Genomic DNA, 15,127 nt, shown 5'->3' on the forward strand with positions numbered 1-15,127 from the left:
ATAAATGAAAACTATTTATGGCATTATTTTTGAAGACATCCTCACTATGCAACATTTTTCACAAGTGCCTAAAACTTTCGCACAGTACTGTATTATCATTTAATATTATATTAACCAAAGAAGTAGTTAGGGCTATTCCATTGCAAAGGTCAATTAAACTGCCATAAAATGGTAAATGGTCAAAAGATGGTCAGAGACCAATGTCAGTTCCTTCATATGATATTCAGGCTTTAGCTTGTCAAGGAGACACGCATGGGTCTCAACACTTTACACGCAAATCACAATGAAGATGAAAATGATCAAACAAATCACTGAGTAATAAGATTTGAATTATTGCTGCATGACAAATAACTGAAAGTGGCAACAAACTAAAACAACCAACAGCATTAATAAAAGCAGCAAAGAGTAAAAAAAAGAAAGGTAAGACAGTAACACCTACATTTGCATAATTTTAGGCAATACACAGCAGTGCATGCTGGGAGTCCAAATACGTGTGCATAGTTCTCCTGGTTTATAATTTTGATTTCAGCTGATTAGTTTTTCTAAATTCAAATTGGATAATTGAGTAATCTCAACTAGATCAATCCAGGGCAGTTAGTCTAACTCTACATTTTGAGTTATGATAACTAAACGGCAAAACCATGTTTTACAGTGCAGTATGTAAAAACTGTATTTTAAAGTGTGCCCACACCCAGATTGAAGACATTTAACATATGTAACACATATAACATGTTACTATTGGTAAATAATGGCTATAGCACTAACAGTAAAGATGTACATGTAGTTGGTATTTGCTATTTATTATACATTTTTACAATTGTCTATATTTTCTATATTTAAGGTTTACTTTTTTATTTAAATGCGGTTCAGTTAAATTAACCATCATTTAGAACAATATATTGCCCAGCACCATATACATTTATATACATGACATACATTCAATCTTTCTTATTTGGGTGTTAATTCTATTCCATTTTCAATGCAATGTATTCGAGATCTGACTAAAGTATAAAAGCGACAGAAAAGTAGGCTAACAGGACCTAGCGCAACGACCGGTGTGAAAATGCAAGCACTGGTGACAGCGGACTGCATGTATCATATCTCCGCGCTTACCTCTTCTTCATACGGCGATGATGAGATCCTGTAATCCCCTCTTTAGCGGTTCAAGTGATCCGTGCCTTCAGGATGACTTCACTGAACAGGCTGATTTCTGCTTTCGCTTATGTAACCGATAGTTCGTTAGGCTTGATGTCGTGAGGAGACTCGCTCCCACACCTCACAGGTAAGTCAGACACCTCCGTGAGCAGGGCATCTCCTGTCTAACCGTTCTGCCTGTGGGTGGGCGTGGCCTCGACTTCTCAGCTCCTCCCACAAGCTCCTCCCACTCTGTGCTCTCTCATCCGCCCTGTGCTGAGTAAGAATTCATAAGTGGTAATCTAATGCTGTGAGCCTGTGATTCTACTTTCGTTCCTAGAATTTATAAATTTTGGTTAGTATTATTTTATACAAACTTATATTTTGTTAACTTTAAAAATGGCATACATATACATTTGTTAATGCCTCATAAGCTAACACGAACTTACAATGAACAATAGTATAAATTAACATTAAGCAAGGTTAATAAATGCTGTAAAACTATTGTCAATTGGTAGTCCATGTTAACTATTGCCTTTAATGCAACCTTATTATAAAGTGTAACTGACTGATTTATAGTTTATTGCTTTCCTTATAAAATCAAATATTAAGATCAATACCATTGCTATTACAGCTGCATTTACTGTACCATGTACTGTAAATCAAGTGATTGGACAGGTGATCGGATGGACACTGTCCTATCCTATAAATCCATCCATTTGTTGCCGAGCAAAATAGACCACACTGACTGCCTGTTCCAGTGCAATGACAGACCTGACAATAGTTGATGACCATTTCTAAACTGCTTTCGCTTGCTATCCAAACACAAGGTTGTATAGCTCTGCTCTTCCCTAAACATTGTAAAACCTGTTGAGATAAACCCTTCGCCATCAACCTCTCAAGCACTTTGTTTGCCACTCCATATGTCTCATTGAGAAGGCAATAAATTGAAGGATTACTAGGATACAGTGGCACTCTCTCAAATCTGGGAAACTGCTCTTCTTTACTATGTTCCTGTTGCTTAAAAACAGCATTCGGATGTGGATTGGTCCCATGACCAAATGAACATTTAGTATTGGAGGATGTGCTTGTTTAAAATCTCCTGATCTTGGGGCAGTCTGTAAAAGCCAGGATGACTAAAATGTTCCTTGATATTGGGACAACAGACACTAGACTTTTCTGATTATTCACCCTTCCACTGCTTAATGCAACTGAAGAGGAAAATTAAGCGCACACTTGCAATATGATAATCAAATTATCTGCAATACTTGATGGGGTAATATTTCCCGCTATTTGCATCAAATTACATGCTTTAAGGTTCACATGGACAGGAAATTAGTGAATGCTAAAACCACAGTCTAGCAACTAATTCACAAAAGCATAGAAATGTTTATAGTACACAGGACAGAACATGTTTCAAGTAAATAAAATTGGTAAAAACAGACGAAACTACAATGTAGAGCAGAAAAACTTGATTCAGTAGATGAATTCTTTGAACAAATGGAATGAAGCAGACAGGTGGAATGTCTGAAAGAGAAAAAAACATAACATAATTCAAGCTGATCTCAGAAGTATTAGGTTCTAGGTGAATCACAAGCCTTCTTATGCATAAAACATGTTAGCCTGAATAAATATTACACTAAAACTGAAACTTGAACGGCTAATAATGGCTAGGAATAGTGGGTAAACATATGAATAAGGCATTTTTTTCACTATTGCTGCATGTTTAAAAAACATGTTTTCCATAGTGTAAGGCTGTTTGTAGACATGAATCATAAAGTAAATAATTAAAAAATATTAACAAAGTATTCTTAAATAACATTAATAAAAAAATGAAAATTCTGTCATCATCTACAGTACTAACCCTCATGTTGTTTCAGACTTGACCTTTCTATCTTGCGTGGAACACAAAAGGAGATGTTGTGCAGAATATTAGCCTTATTCACCACTCAGTTCCATTGCATCTTTTACATTGAAAGTGAGAGGTGACCAAGGCTAACATTGTGCCTAACATCTCCTGTTGCATTGAACAGAAAAACATCCTGTCAGTTTGGAACTTAATGAAGGTGAGAAAATGATTTGAGTGAATTTTCATTTTTGGGTGAACGATCGCTTTAAGAACCTATTCATCAGCATAGACATTTCTAGGAACTACCTCAGTGTTCTCTGTAACATGATGATGGTGTCATCAACGAAAGATATTCTGAAAGCTTTTCCCTACCTTTTTAAAAATTCTGACTAAGCACGTTTATATGATTAGTTGCATTTACTGTAGCATTGTATTTTCCCTGCTGTCCATGACCCTGTCAGAACAGACCTGTGGCCAGTTTTGGGTTTGCGAACACTGTCCAGGTGTCACCAGTTCATCAGACAAAAAGAAGATAACAGATGCTAACGAATGCAACAGAACTGGCTTGCACATGTCTTGGGCACCCCGGGGCAAATTCCATAAAAATGAATCAGCATAAATTATTATATAACGCTACATGTACAGAAACACAGTAGTAATCAAAAACAACCTGCAACACTTTAAAACAGTTCAGTAAAGTATTACTCTCACTAGATTTTTGCATTGTATACTACATACATCATACAGAGACAGATGAAACAGCAAAGTGAGCTTGTACAGTGGCAAATGTGTTTATGGTCAAGGCAAAGAGGGTCCTGCTCTGGTTCATTACCACAAGTTGGCCTCTGCCAAATATTCAGCTATCCTCAATTCTACAAATAAACAGCATTTTACTGTATTTTCTCAATTTAAACAACAATAAACAAATACAATTATAGTGAGCAGCCTGTGGCTATAATTTTAATAAACTCTTAATTCTTATAAATGTATTGTATTGAACATGGAATATTCCTTTAAATTGTTTCTTTTGGGGATATTTCACCCCAAAATGAAAATTCTCTCATCCTCATGCCATCCCAGATGTGTATGACTTTCTTTCTTCTGCAGAACACAAAGATATTTAGAAGAATATTTCAGCTCTGTAGGACCATACAATGCAAGTGAATGGTGGCCAGAACTCTGAAGGTCCAAATATCACATTAAGGAAACATAAAATTGTTGCATTAGAATCCAGTGATTTAATCAATGTCCTCTGAATAGTTCCAGTCAGTTTTGGGTGTTGTAATTCATTTTTCACTATAAATCTATACTATAAAATAAATATAAATTATTAGGAGTCTCCTAGGTGAGTGTGACACTCCTGTTCTACCCGCGTCACACAAGTCTATCTATCTATCTATTTATCTATCTGTCTAACTAACTATCTATCTATCTGTCTGGCTGTCTGGCTGTCTATCAATCAACATTGGGAAATAACACCCAAAGCCCTGTCAGTCATCAGCACATCCTTGTACTACATTAAGAGTCCCCATGCCAAGGGGGATTGGCTTGGGGACTCTTAATTCATTTTTTCAAATGTCATACAATAGTTTTGTGTGAGGAACAGACCTACAGAACGAACAGGTTAAAAGGAACCTTCCCTATAATATCCAGATTAAATTAAATTGCACAACATCTATTTATCATGCATAATACATTTAACTCACATCACAGCATGCACTCTTAAAAATAAAGGTTCAAGGAATGTTTAAATTAAAAGGATATACTGTATGTCTTGATGCCATTACCTTTAAAGTAAAAAAAAAACAAAAACATACTGTATAGTGCTAGAGAACCAATAAACCAATAGAATAATCTGAAGAACTTTAATATAAATATGTTTTTTTTAAATTTCCAAATAACCATTTAGCCAACTCAGCTTTATATTACGAGCTTTATACTAAAAAATGGATCTTGATAAGAAGAGGGTTCTTTGCTGATCAGAAGATCCATTAAAGAACCTTTAATTTGAAGTGCTCCCTGTTTCTTCACAGGTTTAACACTTGTACTGAATGACCAACAGTCTAAAGTAAATTATTCAATGGCATTTCAGTGCAGACTGAGGTTATTGTATAATGCTATGTTATAAAAGCCATTGTGTACTAATTAAACGTATTAAATCTACGTGATATTAGAGGTCAGGATGACACACAATCAGTGTTGGGAAGGTTACTTTGGAAATTTAATAGGTTACAGATTACAAGTTACCCTATTTAAAATGTAATAAGTAGTGTAACTATTTCAATTACTTTATTAAAGTAATGTAACTGATTACTTTTGATTACTTTTTGATTACTTTTCTACATTTCTAACGAATGTTTTCAACTGTTAATCATTTTCAAACATTTAAACCAGACAGGGTTAACCTTACAGTAGTACGCAACACTGATTACTGTCAAACTTTCAAAATCCTTCATCACTTGTTTTTTAACATTTTAAAGCACAGCCACCACAAAATCAGACTTTAGCACCTCTTTTTAATTTTGAGATCGTTCTGAGGTTAAATACAGATTTAAAATCAATAGACACTAAAAATTAAAATGGGTTAGTGATAAAGTTGCTTTGGCCAGGGGAGTCTGTTGGTGCCCTGAATTTCACAACTCAGTGACCTTGTGAGTCATTAATGTAGGTTATGCTACAATGCTGAAATAACTGTAATATTAGATCTGACATGGTTACCAACCTTATTCAAGGAGGAAAAACGTTAGCTATATATTTTCTGTCAAAGGGTTCATAAATAGAAGTGTGGCTGGTAAAGACGTCTTTAGCCAGCTAGCAGAGTAGCTAATTTGTTCTGAATGGAGATTAACATCGTTAAATAAACTACTGGACATGCACCGAGCAATACAGAGCTAAAATACGTCTTGAATACACATTAGTAGCATGGTGTGGCAGGTGGGAATAGGCAATGCCTTTCCTACTTTATTTAATGACTGCTTACAGTTAACTGTAGGCTAAGTTACATACCTGCAGATGCTTCCTCAGGTTTGAAATTGAAACCTTCGATGTCAATAGTATTTTAATAGTTGGCAAACATACTTTGCACTGAACTTTTATATTTGCACCCTTTTCTGATTTCTGGATGAAATGATTTTTAAATTTCCAGCACTGCAACGCATTTTTATCACTCGCCATGGTGGCAACTCTCAGACAGGCTGTAGCCTAAAGCTTTCAGCGGCAATGTGGATTGATGTAATTGGCAGATGTGGTGCGCTGCAAATTCAAACAAGAGAACCAATCAAAAGCATCAGAATAGCATCGCTTTACTAAACGGCCTTTAAATGGCAGGAGGCATCATGCACATCAAAAACAGGCAAAGCAACAAATTAATATTATTCAACATATCCTAGCTTTTTACAGAAAATATTCAGATTTAACCCCCTTTGTAATCGTTAACATTTTCATAAGTAACTGTAATTTAATTACACATTTTTTCTCAGTAACTGTAACAGATTACAGTTACATTTATTTTGTAATTAAATTATGTAAACGCATTGTAATGTAGTTACTCCCCAACACTGCACACAATACAAAACAGTCTTAAATATGCCACATTTCTTCTACACCTAAGACAAATGTATTTGAATGAGAAAGGTTTCTCAGTGTTTCACCATGACAACTGCACGCTTTGTAAATCTCCATCCATAATTGTTTCCACAAATAGTTTTTAACATTTCAATGTCATTTTCTCATGTCTGTCTGTACAAACCAAACTTAAAATACCATGGCTCCAGAAGTGTTTTTATACAGTTTTTGATATTTTGTTATTTCATGAATGCTGATGAGGTGTTTACAGTAACTTTTTTACTTAAAATAAATACTGACTTTTATGCAAATATTTCTTTCACACAAAGTGCATCATCAGTTAGCATTCGTCTGGCTGATTTCTGAATCAATTACATTAAGCAACTCAGTCCAAAACAAATGAGAACCAGCAATAGCTATAAATGATTTATTTGGCAAGCAAAGGTATTTGGTTACATATAATTATGAATATTTGGAGTCTAAAAATAAAGATTTTAATTGATAGTTGTGAATTCACTACATTACATAACAATACAATATATGCTTAAAGGAACCATTCACAGTTAAAAAGGAAGATTCTCCTTTGATGGGTATGATCCATACAATGTAAGTCAACAGGATCCAAAACTTTGAAGTTCAAAAAAGCACATAAAGGCAGCATAAAATAATCCATATGATTCCAGTTGTTGGAACGCATGGAGAATGTGAATCACCAAAACAAAATAAGAAGAACAACATGAGAGAAGAGTGCGTAGGAGGGCTATTTGAGGACTTTGATGTGTTTCTCACCCACACCTATAATTAAGAAAAAGGATTTAACCACTGGAGTCATATGGATTACTTTTATACTGTCTTTCTGTACTTTTTGAATTTCAAAGTTTTGGACCCTGTTGACTTGCATTATGAGGACCTATAGAGCTTAGATATTCTTCTAAAAATCTTTATTTATGTTCAGCAGAAGAAAGACAGTCATACACATCTGGGATGGCTTGAGGGTGAGAAAATTACGAGAATTATTTTTAGTTTAGGGTGACCTATTCTTATTACATGTTAAGGAGCTATTCATTTTTATTCACACATACCTTCCCCCCCCCCCCAATCAGTGTGGTCTTCGTATAAACTCTGATCTCTTGTTACATTCTGTGATCAATTATCCAATTTACTTGAGTAAACAACACAGGAACAGATTTTTTTCAGACTTATAAGAATGGTAAATTTGCTTATTTTCAACAAATTTTATCTGTTGATGCCAACATTTTCCAAAGAAAACAATTTTCACCTTTGAGACCATAGAAATGAATATCATACACATATGCGTCATGCACCAGCTTGTTGTTTTACAAATTAATAAGACTTACAAGACTCTTTTACCCCAGTGAACCTAAAGGCACTGGGTTTACTGGGCTGGGAAATCAAATGATCATGTGACTGGTTATATGCACAGCTAGAAGATTAAATATGCACTTAAAATGAACATATTGCATTCCCAGTGATTTCTATGAAATTCTAAAAACCATTTACAGCATCCTAATGTATCCTAATATAATACATAAAAACAAAGTTACAAGAATGTATACAATTCCATCCATCCATCCATCCGTCCTTAAGGCTTATCACCTTTTTAAACACTCAAGTCAAAATTTAAACTTTCTCTCTACAATTATTTTTTTTTTCTAGTTTCTATAATTCCAGTTCTTAGATGTGTCATCTCTAAATAACAGGACATTTTTGTAATTATAATTAATTACAAAATTGCTTCTGTTAGGCCAAGGTAATAGCATAATTCTCATGATTTCTAGTGAATTATTGGTTTGAGTCACACAGGTCCGCTGTTGAGTGTATTTGTGGTGGGATTTAATTGCTAAATTAACAGTGAAAAAAAAAAGCTATAATAAACAAGCTCCTTTGGACATGAGTCATTAAACTTATAACATGGACGATCATTTGAACTCGCCCAGAGGTGAACTTTCAATTAAATTTAACCTGAATAAACTCTGTGGGAGCATGATATATTTTTGTGATTTCATGGTATTAGGTCTATCTGAAATGAAGTACAATATGTTTGACTGAGAGTGGAGATGTTCTTAACCCAGTCTTTCAGAAAATTGCTCTAGACCATAAATGTTTTATCTCAGAGGACTCATATTTAATTTAATTCAATATATCAATATGTGTAATAATGGAATGGGTAATGGTTAGTGTTTATGTTGTCTTGAAACTCACATTTTTGTTCTCAAGTGCATGATGATATTTATTCAATAATTTTTATTTTATTTTATTTTATTTTATACTTTAGCTTACTTCAAATGAACTTATGATGTTCTTAATAACTTGTGCTTCTTCTTCTTTTTTTTTTTTTTTTTTTTAACTCATACTAGTAAAGGGTTTAATTGCCATAAAGTTATGTTGAAGTGATGTAATGAGAAGAGCCCCAGCTGTGGCTATAATGTTGTATAACACCTTGGCCTGGTTAAAACCATGTTATTAATGCTTTGCCAAGGTTACCATCCTCCAAACAATAAAATAACAAGCACAAAGAGCTAGTGAGTCAAGAGACAGAAAGACAGGGAGACACTAAGAGAAACCGAAAGAAAGACAGACTCACGCAAAATATTTTATATTTCACAGGATATTGTGGGCTGTGGGGCAGATGGGCCCTAAATGGGCCACAATGCAATGTAATAATCCTTACATAATTTTGCATAACCAACATTCCTTGAGGAAAACCAGCATGTCAAGTGAAGGAGAAGCAAAGACATCCATTGTGATCAGATTTTCTGTTTCGATGCATTAGAGGATTAGTTCACCCAAAAATATTTTGAAGCCATACAATAGCTTTGTGTAAGGAACACGCTGAAATATAAGTGGTTATTCTCAGATAATCTTCCTTCTGTCAAAGCTCTGATATGGACAAAGGTCATATAGACTACAAAAGGATATGGTCCACCACCGTTGATGCCATTTGACATCAAACACCGTTGGTTCTTATGTGTTTTGTGACCAAACATCATCAATGGTCAATGGTGCCATATCTGATGCTATCACACGATATGCCTTCAGAATACCTGGAATATAGTACACATGGACATTTATGGTGCCATTTTGTTCTCTTGAGAGTTTGTCAGACATTGCCACAATGAACTGTTGTCGTATAGAAAAGATATGCATGAAGATTCTTTACATTTATGCTTTTTGTTCCAGATATAAACTAACATCATACAGGTTTGTAACGATGTGAGGATGAGTAAATAATGACTCACTGGGAACTTTATAGGAAATAAAGTTTCCTATTTTTGGTTACCTATTCCTTTAAACACCACGTGAAATGTCTTGACTAGTGCAGTTTTCTCTCCTGTCTTGACTTGTAGTTTGGGTGGGACATCAGTGGGCTTGTCCATTTGTTTTGAAATAGCCAACAAGCTTCAGTTACGTCACAGCCATGAACGATGACATGCTTCTTGCTAGTCGCTTGCAAGTGGTCCATTTGATTGGATAAGAATCTGTATGGTGCAGGATAAGCCATCAAAAAGAGAAAGACTGTAACAAAATGTATGTGCTCAAAATACATTGTCAACTTTTTTGAGCTCACTAGCATATAGATGGCTTCAAAGCTAATAGACATGTTTAAAAGCCACAAAACTCTAAGATCAAAGCGCGGACCCAAAGCACCTGCTACAAAACTAAACCTTAAACTTTTTTACGTGCTGTACATTTTGAAATGGCATAACATGACATGACCTAACCTTATGTGCCAAAACAATTAACCCTTGAAGACACAAGGAAGTTTTGGATCAAAGATCAAACAAGGTCAGTGATTTCATCTAGGATGATCTGGACTTTACAGAAGCACAAAAAATATTGTAGTTCCCTCTGAAGGACCACTGACAATAAAAGTTTCTTTGGTCAGCTGAAAGACTTGGTCAGGTGAGTTTATGGGAAGATGGAAGAGGCTCTGAAAGCATATTCATCAAATAAAGTCATAAAGTGAGGTCTTAAGTATAGTTGCCTTTTTGATTGAGTAAATGTCAGTTTCTTCTTATGACCGGTGAGCATGCATTATGCGTTTGGCTTTTTTGGCCTATTTGAGAATAAATGAGAGACAGCTGTCTATAAATGACATGCTATAATACAGACAGACACACGTATGCATTGTATGCACTGACAGATGCACAAACATTCACTTAGCAGTCTAAATAAGGACATACCATAAACTGCTATTGTTTATACAGTATATATATATGTATATATATATATATATATATATATATATATATATATATATATATATATACACACACACACACTAATGGATAAGGGTTATGTCATTTTAGAACTGTTCAAGTTAATGTTTCCTTAAATATATGATGATATTTCCACATTGTGATTGAAGATTTAAATGGATTAAATTAGCAGAAAGCCTAATCTGTAAACTGAACCATTATTGGTCAAGTATGTGTAATTGCATTTAGTATTCATTTTAATGTATTTTAGTCTTATTTCTTTGGTATTTTTTAAATGTAACAAATTGATCATTCCTTTTTCTTAATCAAAATGGCCTCATATATACAAACATACTATATATACACTATATTGCCAAAAGTATTTGCTCATCTGCCTTTAGACGCATATGAATTTAAGTGACATCCCATTCTTAATCCATAGGGTTTAATATGATGTCGGCCCACCCTTTGCAGCTATAACAGCTTCAACTCTTCTGGGAAGGCTTTCCACAAGGTTTAGGAGTGTGTTTATGGGAATTTTTGACCATTCTTCCAGAAGCGCATTTGTGAGGTCAGACACTGATGTTGGATGAGAAGGCCTGGCTCGCAGTCTTCGCTCTAATTCATCCCAAAGGTGCTCTATCGGGTTGAGGTCAGGACTCTGTGCAGGCCAGTCAAGTTCTTCCACACCAAACTCGCTCATCCATGTCTTTATGGACCTTGCTTTGTGCACTGGTGCGCAGTCATGTTGGAACAGGAAGGGGCCATCCCCAAACTGTTCCCACAAAGTTGGGAGCATGGAATTGTCCAAAATCTCTTGGTATGCTGAAGCATTCAGAGTTCCTTTCACTGGAACTAAGAGGCCAAGCCCAGCTCCTGAAAAACAACCCCACACCATAATCCCCCCTCCACCAAACTTCACAGTTGGCACAATGCAGTCAGACAAGTACCGTTCTCCTGGCAACCGCTAAACCCAGACTCATCCATCAGATTGCCAGATGGAGAAGCATGATTTGTCACTCCAGAGAACGCGTCTCCACTACTCTAGAGTCCAGTGGCGGCGTGCTTTACACTACTGCATCTGACGCTTTGCATTGCACTTGGTGATGTATGGCTTGGATGCAGCTGCTCGGCCATGGAAACCCATTCCATGAAGCTCTCTACGCACTGTTCTTGAGCTAATCTGAAGGCCACATGAACTTTGGAGGTCTGTAGCGATTGACTCTGCAGAAAGTTGGCGACCTCTGCGCACTATGCGCCTCAGCATCCGCTGACCCCGCTCTGTCATTTTACGTGGCCTACCACTTCGTGGCTGAGTTGCTGTCATTCCCAATCGCTTCCACTTTGTTATAATACCACTGACAGTTGACTGTGGAATATTTAGTAGCGAGGAAATTTCACGACTGGACTTGTTGCACAGGTGGCATCCTATCACAGTACCACGCTGGAATTCACTGAGCTCCTGAGAGCGGCCCATTCTTTCACAAATGTTTGTAGAAGCAGTCTGCATGCCTAGGTGCTTCATTTTATACACCTGTGGCCATGGAAGTGATTGGAACACCTGAATTCAATTATTTGGATGGGTGAGCGAATACTTTTGGCAATATGGTGTATATATATATATATATATATATATATAGTATGTTTAAATGTTTATAATTGAATTATTCAATTGTTTTGCTTATTTTAAATTATCTGTTTTTATAATTAAATATATATATATATATATATATATATATATATATATATATATATATATATATATATATATATATATATATATATATATAATTGTATTTATTTATCAACATGGAGTTTATTACATCAAATGAGGATGTCCATAAATGTCCCAAAAGGGAGGTTTTGTCATATTAGCTCACTTCTGTATTTGGATTGGCAATTAAAAGTCACAGATTTAAGATCCTCCTGTAAATGGCACAGTCAATGAGTTCACATCTCATCTGCGCCCTCAAGCAAGACTCCTAACAAAGGTTGCACGAGGGGGAGTTTCCCTGCTGTTATTGTACCATAAATCAGTATGGATTAAAAGTGTCTGTTAAATGACAAGAGACAGTTAGAACGAGAAGCAGAGGACAGGGCATGTTCTAACATCCCAGCTACTGTACCTTGTGTACACTGTACTGCTGTTCCTGCTGTTCCATTTAGTGTCTTTTACACAGGCTCACTTATGATGTTCTCCTCTAATCTCTGAGATTGAGCTGTCATCATGCTAAAACAGGGTCAAATGCATGTCAGGCTCATGCCAGCTGTTTAACACTGAAGGAAAGCACCACTGATGTATGCTTCTCTGGAGCTGTCAATCATCTAATTGCCAAACCTTCTAAAACACTTCAAATCAGTGCCATGCCCCACACTTTCCTTCTAGTTGTTACTAGTTTTTTGCACAGAAACAAGATTTATCTTCTCTTCCATGTTAGAGTAAACCTATAAGATTTATGATCACCTAGAAATTTGGGCTAGCCATGTATAAAGCTCCAAACCACTAAATTGTATCTGTCAACATCATTCATCATCCTTCAATATCATGCTCCTTCCAACAAAGTTTGACCTTTTCTGCATTTGTAATTATTGCAGTCATGAATGGGATAACATTTAGATTTGTGTGTGTGTAATGAGGGTTTAAAATAACAGAGTTGCATGTAAAACAAGGAGATTAAATACTCTGCTCATGACTCTCCTAATGAATCTTATCTTAGTCTCCTAATATCCATATGCCTCTCTTCTTGAACTTTCCATCCCTACACACCTGGCACTAGTGAAATTTCTGTCAACCATTACACATCCTTAAACCCGCCAGCAAGTTAAGTTTCCCCAAATATAGACTGAATTTCTGACAGTGGTGGGTGGGGAGGGGGTGAGCAGAGGAGATTCCCAAAATCCTTCTAGCATGCCCTCTTCCAGTAAACTCAATGTGTTTTAGTGTTATGTAATTCTGCCATCTGGAATTGGAGTTGATTTAATACATGACAATTGTATTATGCCATTTTTAAAATGAAAATTACGGTATTAGAACTTGGACTAACATGGACACGATGTCCATGGGTCACCTAAACCAACACATATGGTCAACAAGATTGGGGCAAATTTAAGATTTACTGTATAGGCTCCCCACATAATGTTGAGATACTGAATTGAAATGGCAGGAGGAATTTACTGAATTTACTGAATGCAATATTCAATAAGGTCCATTAAAATGAAAATTAATTTGTTAATAAATATGGTAAATATATAATATTAACAAATATATATAATATTTAACATAATATAAAATAAATGACTTAATTTAAAAAATGTAAAATTATGTTTAATGAAATATTTAGAAATTAAATACAAATTTAAATAGGTGGAATTTCAAATATTTTTTATTAATATCATGTAATGTTGCTTGAAATACCCGGGTGTGTTGTGTGTGATACCATGTTTACATGTAATTCAGATACTAAAAAAAGAAATGTATTATTAAAAACTAATCTTACAGCAGTTATATGAATTTCTTGGAATTTAATTAATTTTAATACTATTCCTTAAATTTGACTTTGAAATACAGTTCTGCATCCTGTTTACTTTCTCAATTCAAACTGATGAGAGAGGTCAATGGAGAATGGCCAAACTGGTTTGAGCTGACAGAAAGACCACGGTAACTCAGATAACCAGGAAATCAGCAGTTACAGAAATACTCAAACCAGCTCATTTGGCACCAACAAGTACGTCATGGTCGAAATCACTGAGATCACAGTTTTTCCCCAATATGTTGGTTGATGTGAACATTAACTGAAGGTCCTGACCCATACCTGCGTGACTAACAGCTGTTAGTAGGTGGCTCGCACAGACCCCACAATTACAGTGCAGTATTAATATATTAATATATTACAGTATATATTAATATATACTTATAATTATGATATAAGTATTATATTAATATATATGTATTATTTACTTTTAATATTTGTGGTATTTTAAAGATTCAAGTTTTGCAAATGAATTGCAAAATTCTACAGAATTAGCTGCAAAAATAAAGGGCATCTTGTGGAGCACTTGCTTCTGTTTCACACATTACAATAAAAGACTGAACACAAGCTGGTACTGAATAATTTATTTAATCAGTTACAACAATTACAATTGTGCATGTGCACAATTAAATTTTTTTCCTCTGTGCTTGTGCATTGTTGGATTTGAATGTATCCAAGTGGCTTGAGTGTTTTGACTACATTCACCAAAATTCGTTCAGATCCATTTAATGATTCAGTGACCATTTCTGGTGATGCTAGAAATGGTGACAAATGAGTGTCTTGTGTGAAATTAGTCACTGAATCAAAGATCAAAAGAAAATGTTAATCCT

General features: G+C 35.2%; 1 protein-coding gene across 1 annotated transcript in view; it reads right to left on the reverse strand.

The window, feature by feature from the left end:
- LOC127430773 (prolactin receptor-like) overlaps positions 1–1,294 on the reverse strand; it is a 42,807-nt gene extending 41,513 nt beyond the window's left edge. The window contains exon 1 of the mRNA XM_051680825.1: positions 1,114–1,294. The gene's annotated coding sequence lies outside the window, so the exon portion shown is untranslated. The remainder of the gene's footprint in view (positions 1–1,113) is intronic.
- Positions 1,295–15,127: the final 13,833 nt, after the last annotated feature.

The sequence above is a fragment of the Myxocyprinus asiaticus genome, chromosome 40, assembly GCF_019703515.2.
Source record: "Myxocyprinus asiaticus isolate MX2 ecotype Aquarium Trade chromosome 40, UBuf_Myxa_2, whole genome shotgun sequence".
NCBI lineage: Eukaryota > Metazoa > Chordata > Actinopteri > Cypriniformes > Catostomidae > Myxocyprinus > Myxocyprinus asiaticus.